This window comes from Erinaceus europaeus, chromosome 19, assembly GCF_950295315.1.
Source record: "Erinaceus europaeus chromosome 19, mEriEur2.1, whole genome shotgun sequence".
Lineage (NCBI taxonomy): Eukaryota > Metazoa > Chordata > Mammalia > Eulipotyphla > Erinaceidae > Erinaceus > Erinaceus europaeus.
In genome coordinates this window covers 24,416,958-24,440,862 of record NC_080180.1, presented here as the reverse complement: position 1 = coordinate 24,440,862, position 23,905 = coordinate 24,416,958, and positions in this window count along the sequence as shown.

Here is a 23,905-nt window from a genome sequence, read left to right as displayed (position 1 = left end):
GTTTTTGGCCCATCTTGGATAGAGCTTGAAGAAATCAAATGAAATAAGTCAGAAACAGAAGGATGAATATGGAATGATCTCACTCACAGGCAGAACATGAAAAATAAGATCAGAAGGGAAAACACTAAGCAGAACTTGGAATGGAGTTGGTGTATTGCACTAAAGTAAAAGACTCTGGAGTGTGGGGGGCGAGGGAAGTTCAGGTCCTGGAACATGATGGCAGAGGAGGACCTAGTGGGGGTTGTATTGCTATGTGGAAAACTGAGGAATGTTATGCATGTACAAACTATTGTATTTACTGTTGACTGTTAACCATTAATCCCCCAATAAAGAAATTTAAAAAAAAACTTTCTTCAATGGTCTGTCCTTCTTTATCTTTGTACTGAAGGGTGAGACTGAGTGGATCTATTGATAGACTTTCATTTGGGCAGAGTCCCACTATCACATGGGAGACCCCAAGTGGAACCCTTTTTGTGGGTCACTGAATCCTCCAAATGAGGATTATGTCTTTCCCTGTTCAGGGTTGCTGGGAACTGGCTATTCCACATACCATGGGACAACCCTTCTTGTTCCAAATATGGCCATCTCTGGTCTCCTGCCCACCTGTCCAGTCCTAGGGACCCTGGGAGGCTAGAGCCAGCTGTGGCCCTGCTGGCAGCATGCAGAACATCCTCCACTGCCCCATCGGAGACCTGGATTTCGGGTACAAATGAAAGTTGCTGTCTGTCCTGCTGAGTCAAGACCCCCCAAGTCAGTATGTCTGCTGCATTTCCATGTGGCCTTCTCCACTTTCCAGACTGGCCCCTCCTGCACTCCAAGTACAGGTCTGATCCCACTCCTCGTCTATATCAAAAAAGGTCATTGAAAGCAACTAGTGTTACATCTCTGCAGGGTTGTTTGACTTTATCATTCATAGTTCTGACTGTATTTGTCTTTTAACCTGTGATTGCACACCTGGAGCTTATCCTGTATACAGAGCAGTGCTGGTGCAAAGTGACATGTGCACAAACTTATTTCAGTAGGGAAGGAAGACTTCCTAACTTTCTAGGTTTTTCGGCCACCAGGGCTAATGCTAGGGCTTGGTGCCTGCATAACTCCACCATTCTTGGAAACTTTTTTTCTTTCTTGCCTGCACCATGAATCCACTGCTCCTGGTGGCCATCTTTTCCATTTTTGTTGTTGTTGTTGGCAAGGACAGAGAGAAATTGAGAGAGGAGGGGAAGATAGAGAGGGGGATAGAAAAATAGACACCTGCAGACCTGTTTCATCACTTGCAAAGCGACCCCCTGCAGGTGGGGAGCCGGGGCTCGAACCAGGATCTTCCACTTAACTCTGTATTATGTGCACTATCCCCTGACCTTCCCCCGGAAACTTTTTTTTTTTTTTTGCTTTAGATAAATGATGAGAGACAGCGATATCTCTGCTGCATGTGAAGCTTCCTTCTTGCAGGCACACCCTCCCCTGTGGTAACCGGGGGCTCAAGCCTGGGTCCTTGTGCCTGGTAACATGTGCTCTCTGCCAGGTGAGTCATCTTTCTGGCCCCTGATAAATACAGTTTTAATTCTGTACATGTGGTAGGGGATCCCCCCAAAGATGGAGCTCCCGACAGGTGGTTGGTGCTGATATGCTGCTGCCCTGAGTTCAGGGGGAGAGGCTGACTCTGGGACTTCCAAGTGAAGGAGGAGAGTTCCCAGGATGATGAGAAGAGTGAATGAGCAGCGCATGTTTCCCACTCTGCAGAGAAGTCTTCCTGAAACAACATTCTCTCTGGTAAAAGCTCTTGGTCAGAGCTCCAGTGGTGCAATCGGTTAGCGTGTGGTACTTATATAGCTCTTGGTGCTATTGGTGCAAAGTCCCTTGTACCTGAATAGACCTGTACTTGAATGATGTTGACCCCCAACAAAAACTGCCAATTATTCCAAAAATGAAATAAGGTTTATTTATTCTCTGTAGGATCGTAACTGCTTTCAGCTCAAAAATGACCCACTTGCAAAAGTGATATAATTTGGGGTAGTGTATTTCCCTTTCATCATAAAAACAAAGACCGTAGGGCTGGGGAGACAGCATAATGATTCTGCAGAAGACTTTCATGTCTGAGGCTTTGAGGTGTACTATGTTCAATCCCCAGCACCACCATAAATCAGAGCTGAGTAGTGATCTGGTTGCTGTCTGTCTTTCTTTCTTTCTTTCTTTCTTTCTTTCTTTCTTTCTTTCTTTCTTTCTTTCTATCTTTCTACCATCTATCTCTGATTCATAATAAATAAATAACCTGAATGACTATGAGTGGAAACTTGCTCTAATAAATTAGAGTATGCCCATAAGTTGGAGTATTAAGTAGCTGTAAAAAAAATGAGAAAATCTGTTATATACCGATAGGAATTAGAAGCTGTGGTACATAAAGTAAAAACTGGGATGCATTGGATCGACCTTCTCGTGGTGCATCCCGTGAGTACCCATTCATTGGGGAAACTGACGATCCTTCCTAGCCGACTGAATCCACATGGATCCCAGTCACTTTCAAAGCCAGCAACAAGCAGCTCCTGACAGCTTTCAACCTGACCTGTTGACTGGCTATGGAAGAAGGGCAAACGCTAGAAGAAGAAGAAGTAAAAACTGAGGAATGCAGAATCAATAGCTACCACATACACAGCATTTGTGTAAGATATGTCTGTCTTCTCTGAACACAGCATTCACTGAGCTTGCAGAGAGAGACAGATGTTGGGGGCAGGATGGAAAAGCCTTTTTTCACTATAAATGCTCTTATCTCTTCTAAAGGATGGAGAATATGCTGTGTTGGCTATTATAAGTAAATAAACATGACTAAAAGCATTATCTCAATGTAGTTGAAATCTACTGAAATATAGTAGGTGTACAGTAGTGTATCAGTTACAGGTAAACAACACAATTCCAGATTGGTATACCTGGTGAAACAATCACCACATGAAGTCTAGTTAACATCTGCCACCACATACTGCTATTTTTTCTTCCTGTGATGAAAACCTTTAATATCTCCACACTTAGCAACTTTGTATGATACAGAGTAATAATACCATAGCCACTGTGCAGGGCTTACTTTTACTGCTGTTGTAGTCTCTGGGGGTTCATTGCTACACACTTGACTGTTTCAATAGAAAGAAAGAGGCAGAGACAGAAAGAAGATGAAGGGGGAAGACAGGATAACGCCACAGCTTCCCTGGTGTATTTGTGGGGGGAGCGTTGCAAAGCAGACGTGCTCCTTAGTGAGCTATCTTAGGGGCCTTAAGATTTCTTCAATAAATCCAAACAAAACAGACTCAAGCAAACCATTTGTAAGACTTAGAAGAACTGTGGTGGTTGTCTTTGGGAGGTGGGAGGGTGGGGACACAGAACTTTGGTGGTGGGTGTGGTGTGGAGCTGTACATTGTAATCTTACAATCTTGTAACAAACTATTAATAACAATAAAAAGATTTTAAAAGATTTATTTTATAACTGGAAACTATTTTTTTAATCCTCTTCATCAATTTCCTCCTCCCTCCTCATCCCCTCCACTTCCAGCAACTACCAGAAACTAGGTTTCTGTATATCCAGAAACTAGGTTGTTTGTTCTCAAGAGTCTACACATAATGAGAGCTTGTAATAGTATCTTTGTCTGACTTATTTTACTCAGCAGGGTGTTCTCAATATCCATGTTGTCACGAATAACAAGGTTTTTTCATGGCTTAATGACATTCTCTCTCTCTCTCTCTCTCTCGCACACGCACACACACACACACACACACACACACACACACACATGCTGCTTTATCCATTCATCCCTTGCTGATCACTTAACCTGTTTCCTTGTCTCAGTTATTGTAAATAATATTGTTATTTACCTGAACTGTGGATGGTTTTGTTTTGCTTTGCTTTGGTGTGTGTGTGTTAGTGCTTTTATTTTCTTCTGACAATTACACAGAAGCACAACTGTTGGATTTTACGGCGGATTTGCTTTCACTTTTCTGAGAAGCCTCCGCACTGTTCTCCACAGTCACAACGACCAATTTCCATTCTCACAAACATTGTGCAAATTCTCCCTCCCCCTCCTCATAGATACTTATCTCTTGTTATTTGGATGATAGCCCTTCTAGGATTCTAGAAGGTGTGAGGCTATTACTTACCCAGCTTTAATCCGTTTAGCTTTTTAAAAAGCAAATGCAGTGGGGAGACAGCATAAGGGTTATGCAAAAAACCTTTCATGGTTGAAGTTCTATAGTCCCAGGCTCAAGTCCCAGCACCACTATAAACCAGAGCTGAGCAGAACTCTGTCTCTCTGTGCCTCTCTCATTAAAATAAATGAATTATTTTTTTAAAAAGGAGGCATATATAATCTTACCATTCTAGGATGCTTTTTAATTCAAAGAGAAAGAGACAAGGGGAGGGAGATTCCTCTGGTACCTTAACATTTCCCAAGTGGTGCCGTAGCTTGAACCTGAGCTGCACACATTGCAATGCAGGCATCCTACCCAGCGAACTTTCTCTCTGGTCCCTTAAAGATCTTTGTATTGTGCACAGCACCACAGAGCAGATCTCTAGAGCCTTATACCCAACTGAAATACAATGTTCTCCTCTTTCCACCCCAGCTTCAGAATAAGCACCATGAATAGTGTCATCTGTGAGGTTGCTTTAGGTACTTCACATAAGTAGAATTCTGCAGTATTTGTCCGTTTGTAGCATCTCAACTCAGGGTTCATCCACATTGCCAAATTCACATAATTTTTACCTTTTAAAAACTGGAATACTCACATGACACAAAGCACAAGGACTGGCTTAAAGATCCTGGCTCACCACTTGCAGGGGATTCACTTCACAGGTGGTGAAGCAGGTCTGCAGGTGTCTATCTTTCTTTCCCCCTCTCTGTCTTCCCCTCCTCTCTCCATTTCTCTCTGTTCTATCCAACAACAATGACAGCAATAACAATAATAACTACAACAATGATGATAAACAACAAGGGCAACAAAAGGGGAAAATTTTTTTAAAAAAATGGAATACTGGGGGCTGGCTGGTAGCACAGCAGGTTAAGCACAGGTGGTACAAAGTGCAAGGACAGGCATAAAGATCCTGGTTCGAGCCCCCAGCCACCCAATCTCCATAACCCACCCCCTCCCATGACAGCTTTCCCATTCTCTAGCCCTCAGGGAGCATGGACCCAGGGTCATTGAGGGTTGCAGAAGGTAGAAGGTCTGGCTTCTGTAATTGCTTCCCCGCTGAACATGGGCGTTGACTGGTCGGTCCATACTCCCAGTCTGCCTCTCTCTTTCCCTAGTAAGGTGTGTCTCTGAGGAAGCTGAGCTCCAGGACACATTGGTGGGTTCTTCAATCCAGGGAAGCCTGGCCAGCATCCTGGTGGCATCTGGAACCTTGTGATTGAAAAGAGAGTTAACATACGAAGCCAAACAATTTGTTGAGCAATCATGGATCCCAAGCTTGGAATAGTGGAGAGGAAGTGTTAGGGAGGTACTCACTGCAAACTCTAGTGTACTTCTGCTTTCAGGTCTATATTTTGCAGTAGTTTATGGATACACGTGCACATAAGCTCTCTCTCACAGAAACTGGTGTATATCTAGGTTATGGGACTTTGTTAGAAAGTGAACTACCTGAGATGAAATTAGAGTGTACTATAAAAGGAAAGGTCTCACCCGAGTAGTGAAGCTGAAGGGTTGTCATTCCACACGTGAAGTCTCTGGACACAGTCTGAGGTGAAGCATGTTGAGGTGGCAATCATTGCGTTGGTTAGGTTGTGATCAGCGGATGCAATATTATTTGGTTTGGATTGGGAGAGGCATACGGGAAAGTGGGCCCTATCCAAGGGTTCCAGGACTGGGGGAAGTAGGGGCTCTATAGTGGAGATGTGAGGTTCCTGCTGTCTTAGGGTTCAAAAAGACAATCGATAGTTAATGTTATCATCACATTATTTGTTAATTGGGTTAACTTTGAAAAGTCCTTTTGTTATGGTTTGCTGTACAGTACCCAGTATCTTGTATATAGCTGTGCTATTAGATGCTTCTAATCTACTTGGTCTAGGCTTTTGAGAGAGTCCGCATATCAAATACACAGCCTATATATTAAAAGGATTCAGTTTGTGTTTTGAGAAACTTTGAGACATACAATTGATTTTCCCCCTCTCATATTAATTAACTACTGATTTATATGTCTACATTTTGCTAGGAGTGTACATAAACACCATTCCTACCACCAAAGGACTGTGACCCATCCCTCCCGCCCACTCCCACCCCCCACTGGTCCAGGAAGCTGCATGTCTACCCCTCACCACTGGGTTTTTACTTTGGTGCCCTACTTACAATTTGATCAGGTCCTGCTTTTAGTTTCCCTTTCAGATCTTCTTAGTCAACTTCTGTTGATGAGTGGGATCATCCCATACTCATCTTTATCTTTCTGACTTAGTTCACTTAACATAATTCCTTCTAGCTCTGTCCAAGATGGGTCAGAGAAGGTGGGTTCATTGTTCTTGATAGCTGCATAGTATTCCATTGTGTATATATACCACAGCTTTCTCAGCCACTCATCTGTTGTTGGGCACCTGGGTTTCTTCCAGGTTTTAGCTATTATGAATTGTGCTGCTATGAACATAGGAGTACGCACCTCTTTTTGGTTGGGTGTTATGGAGTCCTTGGGGTATAACCCCAGGAGAGGAATTACTGGATCATATGGAAGGTCCATGTCTAGCCTTCTGAGAGTTTTCCAGACTGCTCTCCGCAGAGGCTGTACCAATTTACATTCCCACCAGCAATGTAAAAGGGTTCCTCTGTCCCCACATCCTCTCCAGCATTTGTTGCTGCTGTCCTTTTTGATGTATGCCATTCTTACAGGAGTGAGGTGGTATCTTAGTGTTGTCTTAATTTGCATTTCTCTGACAATCAGTGACCTAGAGCAGTTTTTCATATGTTTGTTAGCCTTTTGGATCTCCTCTGAGGTGAATGTTTTGTTCATATCCTCTGCCCATTTTTGGATGGGGTCATTTGCTTTTTTGGTGCTAAGTTGGCTGAGCTCTTTATATATTTTGGTGATTAGTTTCTTGTCTGATGTCTGGCATGTGAAGATCTTCTCCCATTCTGTGAGGGGTCTCTATGTTTGTTTAATAGTTTCTTTGGATGTGCAGAAGCTTTTCAATTTGATGTAGTCCCATTGGTTTGTTTCTGCTTTAGTCTTCCTTGCAATTGGGTTTGATTCATCAAAGATGTCCTTGAGGTGTAGGTGGGAAAGTGTTTTACCAATGTTTTCCTCTAAGTATTTGATTGTTTCTGGTCTGACATCTAGGTCTTTGATCCATTTGGAGTTGATTTTTGTTTCTGGTGAGATAAAGTGGTTCAATTTCATTCTTCTGCATGTTTCAACCCAGTTTTCCCAGCACCATTTATTGAAGAGAGCCTCCTTTTTCCATTTAATCCTTTGGGCCCCCTTATCAAAGATTAGATGCCCATAGGTGTTGGGATTTACTTCTGGGCTTTCAATTCTGTTCCACTGGTCTGTTTTTTTCCAGTACCATGCTGTTTTGATGATGATGGCTTTATAATATAGTTTAAGGTCTGGGAGTGTGATGCCTCCATTTCTGTTTCTTTTCCTTAAGATGGTTTTGGCAATTCTAGGTGTTTTCAGGTTCCAGATAAATGATTGTAGTGTTTGTTCTATTCTCTTAAAGAAGCTTGGTGGAACTTTGATGGGTATTGCATTAAATTTGTATATGGCTCTAGGGAGAATATTCATTTTGATGATATTTATTCTTCCAATCCATGAGCATGGGATATATTTCCATTTCTTGGTATCAGTTTCTATTTCCTTGAGTAGCGACTCATAGTTTTCAGCATACAAGTCTTTCACTTCTTTGGTCAACTTTATTCCTAGGTATTTGATTGATTTTGCTGAAACAGTAAATGGGAGTGATTTCTGGATGTCATCTTCTTCAGATTTAGTGTTTGCATAAAGAAATGCCACTGATTTTTGTACATTGATTTTGTAGCCTGATACCTTGCTGTATTGCCTAATAACTTCCAGTAATTTTCTACTGGATTCTTTAGGTCTTTCTATGTATACTATCATATCATCTGCAAATAGTGAGAGCTTGACTTCTTCCCTTCCAATCTGTATCCCTTTGATTTCTTTCTCTTGCCTGATTGCTATGGCAAGAACTTCCAATACTATGCTGAAGAGTAATGGTGACAGTGGACAGCCCTGTCTAGTCCCCGATCTGAGGGGGAATGCTTTCAGCTTCTGTCCATTGAGTATGATGTTGGCTGTAGGTTTGCTATATATAGACTCCACTATCTTGAGGAATTTCCCATCTATTCCCATTTTTTGTAGAGTTTTGAGCATGAACGGGTGTTGGATTTTGTCAAAGGCTTTCTCTGCATCTATTGAGATAATCATGTGGTTTTTGGCTTTGCTTTTATTGATGTGGTGAATGACATTGATTGACTTACAGATGTTGAACCAGCCTTGCATTCCTGGGATGAATCCCACTTGGTCATGATGAACAATCTTTTTGATGTGTTGCTGTATCCAGTTGGCCAAGATCTTGTTTAATATTTTGGCATCTATGTTCATCAGAGATATTGGTCTGTAGTTTTCCTTTTTTGTTCTGTCCCTATCAGCTTTTGGTATCAGGGTGATGTTGGCTTCATAAAAGGTGGAAGGGAGTATTCCTGTTTCTTCAATCTTATGGAATAGCTTAAGAAGTATGGGTATTAACTGTTTCCTGAAAGTTTTGTAGAATTCGTTTGTGAAGCCATCTGGTCCAGGACTTTTGTTGTTGGGGAGATTCTTAATAACGGTTTCAATTTCTTTGTCTGTGATTGGTGCATTTAGATTTTGTAGTTCTTCTTGGTTCAGTTTTGGAAGTGCATAGGTTTCTAGGAATTGTTCCATTTCTTCCAGATTCTCTAGCTTGGTGGCATATAGTTCTTTATAGAAGTTTCGCAGGATTCTCTGGATTTCTGTGGTGTCAGTTGTGATATCTCCTGCATCGTTTACAATTCTATTAATTTGAGTCTTCTCTCTTTTTTGTTTGGTGAGTCTGGATAGGGGTTTGTCAATTTTGTTTAATCTTTCAAAGAACCAACATTTGGCTTCATTGATCTTTTGTATGGTTCTTTTATTTTTGATGTTGTTTATTTCTGCTCGAACTTTAGTGATTTCTGTTCTTCTGGTTGCTTTAGGGTTCCTTTGTTCCTCTTCCTCTAAGTCCTTGAGGTGTGCAGTAAGGTTGTTCATTTGAGCTTCTTCTTGGTGTTTAATATGTGATTGTATGGCTATAAGTTTCCCTCTCAGTACTGCTTTAGCTGTGTCCCTAATATTTTGATAGGTTGTGTCTTCATTTTCATTAATTTCCAGGAACATTTGAATTTCCTGTTTGAGTGAGTCTCTGACCCAGTGGTTCTTAAGGAGCATGTTGTTTAGTTTCCAAATTTTGTGTCTTTTAATAATTTTCCGTTTGTTGTTAAATGTTAGTTTTACTCCACTTTGGTCTGAGAAGATACTTGGGATTATTTCAATGCTCTTGAATTTATTGATGCTGTCTTTGTGGCCTAACATGTGGTCTATCCTTGAGTATGTGTTATGTGGATTTGAAAAGAAGGTGTATTCCAGTTTTTTGGGGTGGAGGAGTCTGAAAATGTCCAAGAGGTCTAGTCTGTCGATCTCTTCATTCAATTCTCTTGTATCTTTATTGGTTCTCTGCTTTGTTGATCTGTCTAAGTGTGAGAGTGGGGTATTGAAGTCTCCCACTATTATTGTATTACTATTGATGTATTTTTGAAATTCTTTCAGTAGGTGCTTGATGTACTTAGATGGTCCCTCATTGGGGGCATAGATGTTAATGATTGTTAAGTCTTCTTGGCTAATTGATCCTCTAATCATTATGTAATGTCCTTGCCTATCTTTTATTACTTTATTTAATTTAAAATCTATCATGTCTGAGATGAGAATGGCTGTTCCTGCCCTTTTTTGTGGTCCGTTAGCCTGTATGATAGTTTTCCATCCTTTCACTTTAAGTCTGTGTTTATCTTGTTGTGACAGATGGGATTCTTGCAAGCAGCATATGGTTGGGTTATGTTTTCTGATCTATCCCCCCACCCTGTGCCTTTTGATGGGTGAGTTTAAGCCATTGACATTTATTGATATTATGGATTTAATGTATTGTAGTGCCATTGTTCTAAAAAAATTTGTTTGCTCTGATATATTGCAAGTATTATAGTGATATTCTTGTTTATAAGAGGTCTTTTAGTACCTCTTTCAGGGCCAGCTTGGTGATGGTTGCCTCCTTTAACTGTTGTTTATCTAAGAAGGTTTTGATCCCTCCATCTAGTTTGAATGAAAGTCTAGCAGGATATATTATCCTTGGTTGAAACCCTTTTTCATTCAGGGCTCGATAGATATCTTGCCACTCCCTTCTGGCTTTTAGAGTTTGAGTGGAGAAGTCTGCAGATAATCTTATGGGTTTTCCCTTGTATGTGACTTTTTGTTTCTCTCTTGCAGCCTTTAGGATCCTTTCTTTATCCTTACTTCTTCTCATTGTGACTATGATGTGTCTTGGTGTCTTCAGGTCTGGGTTGATTCTGTTTGGTACTCTCTGGGCCTCTTGAACCTTGATATCCTTTCTGTTATTCAGGTCTGGGAAGTTTTCTTGTATTATTTCCTCTAGAATGTTTGCTTCCCCTTCCTCTCTTTCTTCCTCTGGCAGGCCAATTATACGAATGTTACTTCTTTTGAGATCATCCCATGTCTCTGTTGTTGTTTTCAGTGTCTCTCAATCTCTTTTTAAGCTCTTTCACCTCTTTCTTCGTTTTCTCTAACTCATCCTCTGTCTGACTAATTCTGTTTTCTGCTTCTGTTAGTCTGCTTTCCCTTGCCTCAGCTTCTTTCTTCACTACAGCTATTTCAGCTTTCAGTTCTCTAATTGCCTCAAGATAATCAGTATTTTCCTTGGGGGTCTCAACTGTTGTTTCCCTAATACTGCCATTCCTTTCCTCCAATGTTGTTTTCATTTCTGTGATTAATAAGTTTATTATTGCTTGCATACTTTTCTTATCTATGGTTACTTCTGGCTGATTTGTAGTTTCTTCTGGGCTCTTGTCTTCATTCATTGGAGTAGCAGTTTTATTTGTTTTTGATCTACCTATTTTTTAATTTATGTGTTTCTTTTTTTTTTTTATGCTCTGTTGTTCCTCAGTTGTTGTGTCTTGAGTACAAGTAACACCGTACTAAATACCTTTATGACAATTGCACTTACCAACCTCCGGAATTACAGTAGCAACTGAAGTAAGTATTGAAGTAGTTTAATCGTTACCAGTTAGCCAAACAATTTCTCCAGTCCGTGAAAAAATAGTAACCAAATCCCAGTGAAGAAAGAGAAAAGAAAGAGAGGATAGCAAGAATAGACAGTTATGCAAATCTACTATCCACCGTATATTCTAGGGGTAACAAGAGGGGAAAGGGAACTAGAGCAGAGATACACACATAGAGAGTCCACTCTGAGTCAGATTTCTTCCCCAAAGTAATTCACAAATTCAGAAAGGCAAAGAAGAAGGAAGAAGTGTATGACAAGATTAAAAAAAGAGAGAGAGAGAGAGAGACAAGAGAGAGAAAAGGGAGAAGATAAGAAAAAGAGTTGTAATTAAAGAGCAGTGCAAGGAACTTCCCAAATGTGTATCAGTGAATTCAAAAAAGCACCCTGTTTGGTGGTGTGGGGTATCCTGCTAGGAGCTGATCCCCAGGGATTGCTTATGGCGGGGGGGGGGGGGGGGAGGAGGAGGTATGCTTGAAAATTAAAAGGAAGAAAAAGAATTTTTTTCCCTTACTCTAATTCTTAACCCAAATTAAGTTATAGTCACCTCCTTGTCACCGCTATGACCCCTTATTGGCTGGCCTGCTAAAGGCAGAAAATCCTGCTGTTTCCAAGGGATGTGTCCGGAGCTCAGCGGCTAGCAGCTTCTCAGTCCGCCATCTTCCGGGAAACCTCCCCCTCCAGACTTTTTCAAAGAATTTCTCGAAAATGAAAACTAGCTCCAAGTCCTTTGATCCAATGAGAGCTATACTTAAGAAGTCTTTGGATCCACCCTCAGGGTCGCAGTGGTCCCTGGAGACTCCCAAGAGAAAGCCCCCGAGCTATCGTGCTCCCTCCGGGTCCTCTGCCGGCCGCCCAGCAGCGCTCTGCAACCAGCGCTCTGCAACCGGTGGAGGAGCCGCCTTCCCGGGCGGAGGACAATGCCCAGCGCACCCGCCTTGCCCGCCGCCGCCTGGGAAGTCTGGAGCAGCCCGCCTGCTAGTCCGTGCCACCTTTACTCTAATTCTTAACCCAAATTAAATTATAGTCACCTCTTTGGTGTCACCACTAGGACCCCTTATTGACTGGCCTGCTAAAGGCAGAAAATCCTACCGTTTCCAGAAGATGTGATCAGAGCACACGCTGCTACAGCTTCTCAGTCCGCCATCTTCCTGGAAGCCCCGACTTTAACTTTCTTTATCTCTTTTGTTTCTTCCCTGATTTTTAAATTTTTAAAATATTTATTTATTTTCCTTTTTGTTGCCCTTGTTATTTTTTATTGTTGTAGTTATTATTGTTGTTCTTGTTAGATAGGACATAGAGAAATGGAGAGAGGAGAGGAAGACAGAGAGGGGGAGAGAAAGAGAGACACCTGCAGACCTGCTTCACTGCCTGTGAAGTGACTCTCCTGCAGGTAGGGAGCTGGGGGCTCGAACTGGGATCCTTAAGCCAGTCCCTGAGCTTCACACCATGTGAGCTTAACCCCCTGCGCTACAGCTCAACTTCCTTTTTTTTTTTTTTTGAGAAGACACATTGCTTCTAATTACCAGTAAAGAGAGAGAGAGAGAGAGAGAGAGAGAGAAAACTCCTCTTGCCTTCTTGCTTTGCTTGTTCCATTTGGTGTCTCCTTTCCTTTGTCACTTCCCTAGGGTATGACCATGTTCTACCTGTAGTTCTGCTCAGCCTCTGCTGGGATCCCAGCAGTGTTCTTCGCCCAAAGCCCCCACTTCCAGACCAGTTTCTCAACCTGACTGACTGGCCTGAGCCTTTCCTCTTCACCCAGCAGAGAAAATAAGGCTGCAAGTTGAGGTGGTTGCCCTTCTGGCTAATGTCACAGAGTCTAGGCTTCCAAGCCCCCAGACACAGCTCTCAATGTGAAGCTCAGTGAGGACCTGTGCCTAGAAATCTGCATTCTTAGCCAACAACCCAGCCAATTTTTTTTTTTTTTGATCTCTGGAACTTGGTGCCTGCATGACAAATCCACTTTTCCCAGTAACTTTTTTTTCTTTATTTCCTTTTCACTTCTTTTTTTTTTCTTCCTTTCTTTCTATTTTGATAGGACAAAGGGAAATTGAGAGGGCAGGGGGAGGTAGACAGGGAGATAGATACTCACAGACCTGCTTCATTACTCATGAAGCTTCCCCTGTTCAGGTGGGGAGCAGGGGCTTTAACCACCCCCAGTCAATTCTTACACACACGGGAACATTTGGGAAATCCTGCTATTGACCCCAGAGTGTCCAGACCTGGGTACAAATCTACCTTCATCAGGAAGTGGCTGTCCAAAAATGATTCTGTTGTGGGGCGAAGACACAGAGCTATCTTCCCCATCACATCTGGTTTGCTATGGTGTGAGCCACAAAATAATGGGCTGTGGTCAGGCGTTGCATACTTTATTTAGGAAGATGAAAAAATGCAGGTCATTCTGACAAAATGGTGAATAGTTGACAAAGATGGATTGTCTTATTCCCATCTGCCTGCCTGGAGTGAAGTCCCCATTCATCTCTTTAAATGATTGGTTCTGCCCTCCAGGTGAGACTCACCAATGGTCACTGTCTTCTTCCTTTTTTTTATTTTTTAAATTTATTTTATTCATTTTTTGTTGCCCTTGTTGTTTTATTGTCGGAGTTATTATTGGTGTCATTGTTGTTGGATAGGACAGAGAGAAATGGAGAGAGAAGGGGAAGACAGAGAGGGGGAGAGAAAGATAGACACCTGCAGACCTGCTTCACCGCCTGTGAAGCGACTCCCCTGCAGGTGGGGAGCCGGGGTTCGAACCGGGATTCTTATGCCGGTCCTTGTGCTTTGCACCACCTGCGCTTAACCCGCTGCGCTACCGCCTGACTCCCTATCTTCTTCCTTTCTAAGGCATGCCCACATCTATCACTACTCCCTCCAGTGTCCTTCTTTTAGACGACAAAAAAAAAAAAAAAAAAAAAAAAAGGTCCAAGTGAAAAAAAGTTGTCTCAGGTAGTTTTGTAATTTTGTCATGTTCATGTCATGCCCTAATTTTGCCCTTAACATTTCCTAACATTTGTTGAGACTCATTTTCCTTGCCTGTATGAAGCTGAGCACAGCTGCCCTTGTAGGGCTTGTGGAGAGGATTAAGTAGAGAGAGGGTTGGAACATGAAGTGGAAGCATCAGCATCCTCTCTGGGAAGAAGAGTAAGAAACTCTGAGCACTGAGGTCAGCAGAAATGTCTCCCCAGGGAGAGAGCTTGCTTTGGCATGCAGGCAACCTGGATTAATGCCTCTGGTATACTACATGGGAGGATGGTAGTGCTGTAGTCTCTTTCTCTCTCTTTCTCTCTCTCTCTGACTGAAAAATGTCTGCTCAAAACAAAGCCAAAGTTTTTTTCAAAAGCTTCAGCCCTTCCTAAAAGGCCAGTTCCCTCAGGAAATACTCCCCACGTGCTGAAAGCCTGCCAGGGGACTTGGTGACAGGCCTGTACCAGAACAATGCAGAGTGGGAAAAACATCCAGAGCTAACATCCTCCTGGGACCCCGCCCAGTGGCCCCCCAGGGCGCCCAGCTGGGGGTGGGCATGAGCAGCTGTGGTAGCAGGGAGAGGAGGTGGGGAGGGGGATTAAGAGTCCCCAGTTTGGTGGCTTCCTGAACCCACTGGGCAAGCCAGATTAGAAATCAAATCTGCTTACTCTGGGTCCCCTGGCAGCCCCCACCATCCTGAAAGGCCCCAACACCAGGTAGATTGAAAGTGGGACTGACACACAACGCAGATCAGAGGGCAGTGAGGGTGGCAGGCAGGTAGGCACACCACTCCCCACTTGCAGGGATGAAGCATGTCTGCAAGTTATCTATCTTTCTCCCTCTATTTCCTCCACCCCCTCAATTTCTCTCTGTCCTATCAAATAAAATATCAATAAATAAATAAATAAATAAATAGGAAAACTTGGTGCTGCTAAGCGTAGTGGGTTCATAGTGCTGGCACTATGGAGTACTAGGAAGTAAACAAGAAAATACAAGTATACAGACAACACACACTAGATGGTGTGCACTGACTGACCGAGGGAAGAAGGCTGAAGCTAAGTGAAGTGATGCTTGAAGCTGAGCTGTCATTTTCTGGGATCCAGTTTCTCTACATCGCCATGTCAGATTTGGCCATAACTCTGAGTAGTCAAAAAACAAGTATGTCACCATGTGAAAACTAGTTTCATCCAAAAGTATGAACTGAGCCTAGAGGAAGCAAGCCCACTCACTTTTGGGGGCTACCCGGCTGATGGGTAATGTAGTGTGTGTGTGTGTGTGTGTGTGTGTGTGTGTGTGTGTGTGCTGGGGGGTTTCTTAGTGAACCCCGCAGAGGGGCTGTGCACTCCTCCTCCCCGACCCCCATCATGAAGAGCATGTGTGAAATGCAGATAACCAAGGCCACAAAAGCCACTACTGTTATTGTGTCTGCAGTTGGCTTATCTCTCCCTGACCAGGCTGAGTTCCTTGGGGAGAGAAGAAGCATGGTTAATGTTCCAATGTTCAGTGTTTCATCATGTAGTTTGGGCCAAGGAAGTTTTTAGTAAATGTCATGAAAGTAAAATATCAAGCCCACATCACTTTGCCTAGCACATGGCCCTGGTAGACTGAGGGGCATGAGAATTCCATATGGCCCTCCTCACAGTGAGTAATCCTGATTACAGAGGGTAAAATGTATCTTACAACTGGGGAAACTGAGGAACAGAGAAGCCATGTCTTCCCAGGGTCAAAGCTAAGGGAGTATGACACCTAAAAAAAAGGAAAAGATCATTAAAAAAAAAGGTTATTTAGTTGATTTATTTAATGCAAGTGAGAGCACCACTGTACTGGAATATGGAATACTGGGAATCGAACCCAGGACCTCACACAAGGAAGTTCTATATAAAGTCCTGCTCTCAACTCCCACACTGTACTGCCTCTACTGCTTGTGAACCCCAATCTCCTTCCTGATGTCCCTAATTATAGGCACAGCTGAAGAAAAAAGAGGAGGAAGAAGAGAATGAAGAGGAGGGGGAAGAGGAGGAAGAAGAGAAGGGGGAGAAAGGCAGCCTGGCACTTCCAGAGAAAGGTTATCACACTTCAAACTCCAGGCATCAAGCTAGGTTACTTTAGCTTTTTTTCCCCCCCCTCATCACCTCATGTATACTCTATTTTCACTGTTCCCTTCTGACTAAATCTCTCATTCTTTTTATTGTTTCAGATAGAGACAAAGAGGGAGAGATACCACAGCCCCAGAACTCCCCCTCTCCATTCCATAGAATGCCCACTCAGTGCCAGGACACAAGCCCCAATCACATGCAAGGCAAAGTATACACCCCACCCCCAGGGGAACTAGCTTCAGGCCCCAGATTTTGCTTTTTCTTTTTTCTTTTTTAATTTACTTTCCCTTTTGTTGCCCTTATTGTTGTAGTTATTATTGATGCCGTTGTTGTTAGATAGGACAGAGAGAAATGGAGAGAGGAGGGGAAGACAGAGAGGGGAAGAGAAAGACACCTGCAGGCCTGCTTCACCACCTGTGAAGCGACTCCCCTGCAGGAGGGGAGCCCAGGGCTTGAACCGGGATCCTTATGCTGGTCCTTGTGCTTTGCACCACGTGAGCTTAACCTGCTGTGCTACCGCGCGACTCCGAGATTTTACTTTTTCTTAACGCCCAGAGCTCATCTCAGTTTTACTGGAGAAAAGGAAATACCGAAAGTTTTGATTATTTGATCACTCTCCCACTTCTAGCACTGGGACACCAGGTGATTAATTCCACTAGTGAGAAATACTAGCAGGAGATGTAGGATTGGTTACAGGTGGCCGAAGGCGACCTCAAAGGCATCTACTCAGACAGGAAGCAGCACAGGTTCCTAACCCCTTTTCACAGGTGCCCAGAAATTCAAGTCAGCTCCAGTTGGAGGAGTCCCAGGCTATTTCATACCTAGGTCTTGGAAAGCCAAGGTCAGTTGGTCTCTCTTTGAGGATGCCCCCAACACACTGGAATCCCAGGGCAGTGGATTTGCCAGCCTCAAACCATGGTTTGCCACACTCCTCTCAGTTTCTTATCTGAGCATCACACCTGCTGCCCAGTGTGCAAGGATGGGCATCAGTCTAAGGTAGACAGCAGACCAGCCTCCCAGTAGCCGCTTCCTCTGCAACCTGGTATGACTTGGTGGAAACTGCTGGGGTTCCCAACAAATGCCCTCCCAGCCTTTGCTTGAATGCTTCTGGAGATGGAGTGCTCACTGCCCAGTGCCTTTTATCACAAACTCTCCACAGTTACTTCTGCTGCTGGAGGTAGAGCTTTGGAGAGGTAAAATTCTGGGCTGAGGTCATCTTACAAAATCTTCTAGGTTAAATGTACTTAATATATTTTGGCTGATTGAGATCAAGGGTAAAAAAGCAAGAGAAGGAAGACATGGCTCAATTGTAATGGTAAGGGAGGAAGCTGAGGTTTCAGTAGCAAAGGTAGTCTGGGTGGACTGAGCTGTTCAGGATGTTTCTGGTACCACCACTTAAGGACACTCCAAGGGGGCGGGCGGTGGCACAGTGGGTTAAGTGCACACGGTGCAAAGCATAAGGACCGGCGTAAGGATCCCAGTTCAAGCCCCCAGCTCCCCACCTGCAGGGGAGGTCGTTTCACAAGCAGTGAAGCAGGTCTACAGGTGTCTATCTTTCTCTCCCCTCTCTGCCTTCCCCTCCTCTCTCCATTTCTCTCTGTCCTATTCAACAACAACAACAACAATAATAATAACAATAATGACAAACAAGGGCAACAAAAGGGGAAAAATAGCCTCCAGGAGTAGAGGATTCATAGTGCAGGCACCAAGCCCCAGTGATAACCCTGGAGGCAAAAAAAAATATATATTAAAAAAAAGAATACTCTTTGTCAGATCCCTCTAAACATCTGTTATGAATCCTCACAATCCAGAGAAAAAGGTATAGTCTATGTCTCCACAGTAACGGGAAGGAAACTGGGGCACAGAGAGGTTAAATAATATGTCTAAGGTCACACAGCTTGCAAGCAGCAGACCTGGGACCTGAATCAAGTGTTTTAGAACCTATATGTTGTGTCCCTGGACACAAAGACTCCTTCTCAGAACTCCAAGACCTAGCCCACCCCTCAGGCAGGGGAAACACAGATGGCATAAATTTAAAAAAAAAAACTTTTTTGTTGTTGTGGTTGTGCTAGTCTTCAAAGAATCACAGGAACAGCTGAATAGAAAAGAAGGGGGTTGTTGGCCCGGAACCAACATAAGTTGGAAAGCACGGCTAGACAGCCCAGGCTGTAGAGCAGACATCAATAAAAGAGGAAGTGAGGGTCTGGTTTTATGCTGAGCAGATACAGCGCTCGTCTAGACATACTGAGGAGTTCCTCAGGGGGAGTCATGCATGTGCATGAGGGAGGAGGTAGGCAAGCCTGTGAGGGACACGCAGTGACACCCGAGGGCTCGTGTTTTTAGTACAGTAACGAGGAAGGATACTGACTAGAGTAGAGGTGGCTCCCAGGTGTAGCTTCCACTGACAGTTCTGCTAGGCCCAGGGTCTGGGGTTCCAGGTGTGTGTGAGTCAGGGGCAGGGGGAGTCCCTACCTTGGTCCAGTTAAAACCCAAAGAATGTGACAATGACTCTAGTGGCTCCCAGGTAGGAGCTGTCACCTCTTCCACAGTACAAGTATTAGCCAGGTGTTTGTTTTTTTTTTTTTTCCCTGCTTTCATAATTCAAGAAAGTCCCTTAATGTTTTGGCAGAAGGACAGGGCAGAGTTGTACAAAATTTTGATTTTGTTTAAAATACAAACCAATGAAATCTTTGGTTAACTTTATTTTTTTTAATATTTACTTATTTATTCCCTTTTGTTGCCCTTGTTGTTTTATTGTTGTAGTTATTATTGTTGTTGTTGATGTCGTTGGATAGGACAGAGAGAAATGGAGAGAGGAGGGGAAGACAGAGGGGGGAGAGAAAGCTGTGAAGCAACCCCCCTGCAGGTGAGGAACCAGGGGCTCGAACCAGGATCCTTTTGCTGGTCCTTGTGCTTTGTGCTACATGCGTTTAACCCGCTGCACTACCGCCCAACTCCCACTTTGGTTAACTTTAAAAGAATTAAGAGGGCTGGGGAGTAAGTACAGCAGTGGTAGAGGACTTGCATGCTAGAGGCTCCCAGCTCAGATCTGGCATCACAAATAGCTACAACCCCATGGTGCTTTGGTTTAAAATAATGATGGGGGAGGCAGGTGGTAGTGCAGTGGGTTAAGCACACATGGCAAAGCATAAGGACTGGCTCAAGGATACCTGTTTGAGCCCCAGCTCCCCACCTGCAGGGGGGTTGCTTCACAAGTGGTGAAGCAGGTCTGCAGGTGTCTTATCTTTCTCTCCTCTGTCTTCCCCTCCTCTCTTGATTTCTGTCCTATCCAACAAAAATGACAGCAACAACAACAATAAACAACAAAGGCATCAAAAGGGAAAAAACAGCCTCCAGGAGCAGTGGATTTGTAGTGCAGGCACCGAGCCCCAGCAATAACCTTGTAAGCAATAATAATAATAATGATAAAAAGAGTTAAGTCAGGGACCCTAAGGGGACAGCACAAGGTTATGCATGCCTTATGCCCTGCAGGTCAAAGGTTCAATCCCCACCACCACCTTAAGCCAGGGATAATCAGTGCTCTGGTCTCTCTCTTTCTCATTAAAATAAAATAAAACTTTTTTATTTTATTTATTTCATGATCTAGAGAAAAAGGGAGAGGAGCCAGAGAAGAACTCTGGCATATGAGGTGCCAGGGATGAAACTCAGGACTTCATGCTTGCATTCAAAGCTCTGCCACTGTGCTTGCTAATTCTGTTATTAGTGATTTAATATTGCTTAACAGAATTTCAAAAAAAGGGGGAACAACTCCACAACATTCCCACCACCAGAGTTCTGTGGCAACTATTTTTAAAATAAGATTTCAGAAGTTAAAATTTGTTTGAATTTTGGCAAAGTTTATTAAAAAAAAGAATTGGGACTGGGTGGTGGCAAACCTGGCTGAGAGTACACAACACATTGCAGTTCACAAAGGCCCAGTTTCAAGGCCCTGGTCCCCTGCATGCAGAGGAAAGCTTTATGACTGGTGAAGTAATGCTGCAGGTTTCTCTCTCTATCTGCCCCTCTTCTACTGACTACTCAAATAAAATTTAAAATTTTTAATCTAAAAAAGAATTGAAGCTAACTAGGTAGACAAATAGGAAACATTAAAAACTCATGTAGAGTCTTTTACTCTGGGGTGTGTGGTTGGGTGGGGAGAATACAGGTCTATGAAAGATGATGAATGACATAGTGGGGGTTGTATTGTTAAATGGGAATCTGGGGAATGTTATGCATGTACAAACTATTGTATTTACTGTTGAATGTAAAACATTAATTCCCCAATAAAGAAATAAATTAAAAAAAAAAACTCATGTAGAAGTAGAAGCTCAGAAACCAGCTGGATGGAGCAGCTGTGTTTCTCTCATCTCCTCTCCCAAGTCAACTAGGAATACCAAAGGAGACCACCTGGGACAAGACAGGTCTAGAATGACTTCAGGAACTCACCAAATCAACGGTGAGTGCAAACACGTGTGGCTTGTGGACAGAGAGGAGCCTAAGGAGAGATTAAGTGGCTGGTAACAATCCAGCAGTTTATTAGTTGAGACACCACCTCCAGTCTGTTTCACCAACAAGGGGATAGCTGAAGGGAGGAGAGGACTCCCCTGGGACTCACCAAAAGCAACTTTGAGTCTCCATTGCTACCGCCCTCAGAGTCTGGAGCAGCAGCAGGGAGGCCCTGTGCTGACACCAGGGGACAGAGAACTAACCACAACCAAAAAAGAAAACTACAGACCAATATCTCTGATGAACATAGATGCTAAAATACTGAACAAAATTCTAGCCAACTGGATACAGCAGAATATTAAAAAGATTGTTCATCATGATCAAGTGGGGTTTATCCTAGGCATGCAAGGTTGGTTTAATATACCACTTCACTCCTGTGAGAATGTCATACATCAGAAAAGGTAACAGCAGCAAATGCTGGAGAGGTTGTGGGGTCAAAGGAACCTTCCTGCACTGCTGGTGGGAATGTCAATTGGTCCAACCTCTGTGGAGAACAGTCTGGAGAACTCTCAGAAGGCTAGAAATGGACCTACCCTATGATTCTGCAATTCCTCTCCTGGGGATATATCCTAATGAACCCAACACACCCATCCAAAAAGATCTGTGTACACATATGTTCTTGGCAGCACAATTTGTAATAGCCAAAACCTGGAAGCAACCCTGGTGTTCAACAACAGATGAGTGGCTGAGCAAGTTGTAGTATATATACACAATGAAATACTACTCAGCTATTAAAAATGGTGACTTCACCATTTTCAGTCGATCTTGGATGGACCTTGAAAAATTCATGTTAAGTGAAAGAAGTCAGAAACAGAAGGATGAATATGAGATGATCTCACTCTCAGGCAGAAGTTGAAAAACAAGATCAGAAAAGAAAACACAAGTAGAACCTGAACTGGAATTGGTGTATTGCACCAAAGTAAAAATCTCTGGGGTGGGTGGGTAGGGAGAATACAGATCCAAGAAGGATGACAGAGGACCTAGTGGGGGTTGTATTGTTATATGGAAAACTGGGAAATGTTATGCACATACAGACTATTGTATTTACTGTTGAATGTAAAACATTAATTCCCCAATAAAGAAATTTTTTAAAAGTCATGTAATTAAATGCAGAAGAAGACATTTAAGAGCCAGCAATGGAGGTCAGGGCATTACCTCTTAGGATCTCACTTGCCTCCTCTAAACCTTCTGTGGGCAGGTGAGGTCAGGAGCCAACAGGAAACTCCATGAAGAAAAAAGAAATCCATCTAATCGAATCCTGTTTTCAAGACTGTATGAGACATATGGTAAGGAGTCAGTCAGCAGTCACATTTGCAAGCCCGTGACACCAGGAAGATGGTGTCACCGGTGGCAGTACAGGGTACAGGGCCCAGGTCCCATCATGTAAACTGTACAGCAGCTGGAAGGGACAACTTTAAAGTCAGACTTGATGCCTGCGCTCTTAGCTGCTGTACATTCTTCTTGTGAAGCCTCTACATCCATTCTATTAGTGACTGAATGAGCGTATTTGTCACCAGGGAGAGTCCACTCACTGGCTGGTGGGTAATAGAGTAAATGGTAGTCCCCCTCCTCGTTAACATAGCCCACAAAAGGAGTAAAGACCACATCCCAGTGGACTCGGCACTCATACCAGGTCAAAGTCAAGGACAGAGTTTGCATGGCAGGACCTGGGAGCAGAGCCTGCATGTAGGCAGCACCCCCCCCACCCTGGGAGCATAAGGAGGGGTGGAGGAGGGAGGTGTTCAGGAGGAATGTGCCAGAAGCTTCCAGTGGGGAAGAGAGCTGAGGGGGGCAGGAGGATGGGGGTGATGCTTGGCATCAAGAGAGCAGCCCAGGGGGTTGAGGACGGGATGGGATGGAGAGGCTGAGGATGTTGGGTCCCTGGGAAGGGTTGAGAGAAGGCAGGTGGATGAGCACTGGAGGCAGAGATGCAGGGCTGGCCTGCTCACGAGGCCACCACAGAGCCTGAGGGCCCTGTCCAATGCTGCCTTTATTTGGTGGGTGGTGGCTGACCCCAGGGGTCTGAGGAGCCAGGGTGCAGTGAGTTGGCCAGTCCTCTGGTGATACAGACTGGCTTAAGCTGTGGGTGGCCAGAGGGCACAGTGCTGCTCCAGGTCCCCTGGAACCCAGCCAATAAGTGACAGGAAAACTCCAGGGCTGTCAGACCTGCCCAGGGAAGGGGTGTAGTGGAGAGTGGGGTGCTGCTCAGGTAGGGAGTCCTGGGTTCAAATTCTAATAAGCCCTTGACTGTTTCTGTGATGTCACCTAGAGTCTCAGCCCACACCCATAATGAGGGGTGAGAAGCAGACACCTCCATCTCGCCTTCTGGGGAGCTGCCCTCTCTTCTTCTCACAGCTTCTTCTCTGGGGGCGGGGGGGGGGGTGACAACTCCTGTATTTTTAATTAAGTAAGTAATTTTATAGGACAGAGAAATTGAGGGGAGAGGGAGAAAGACACCTGCTTCATTCCCTCCTGCAAGTAAGGAATCAGGACTTGAACCTGGCTCGGTCTTTGCACATTGCGATGTAAGTGTTCAAGCTCAGCGGGCAGAGCACAGGACTTGTGTACCTAAGGCTCCATGTCCCATTCCCAGTGTGTTCATCTGGGTGACATCTTTTTTCTTTTTCTTCTAATAATCGATGAATGTTAGAATCATTCCAGCATATGTGAAGCTGGGGATCGAACCCAGGACCTCTTGCCTGAGAGTCTGATCCTCCAACCACAGTGCCACCTCCCGAGCTGCTGAGTGACATCTTTCTAAGTTCAGTGAGAGGAGGCACATGGCAGTCTTATCCCCACCCCCTACCACAGTGGGCTTTGCAAGGTACTCCACAAAATCATGTCTGTGGGCCTGTTGTTTCCCTGGCTCCTGGGGCTCCACACTGGCCACTCCACCCCACCCTCAAACCAGAGGTGGGGTGCTGAGCCCAGACTCTAATCTGCAATGTGACCTCTAATCTGCAATGTAAATTATTCAACCCCCAAGGACCTCAAGGTGATCCCCAAGCAAAATGGGTTGACAGG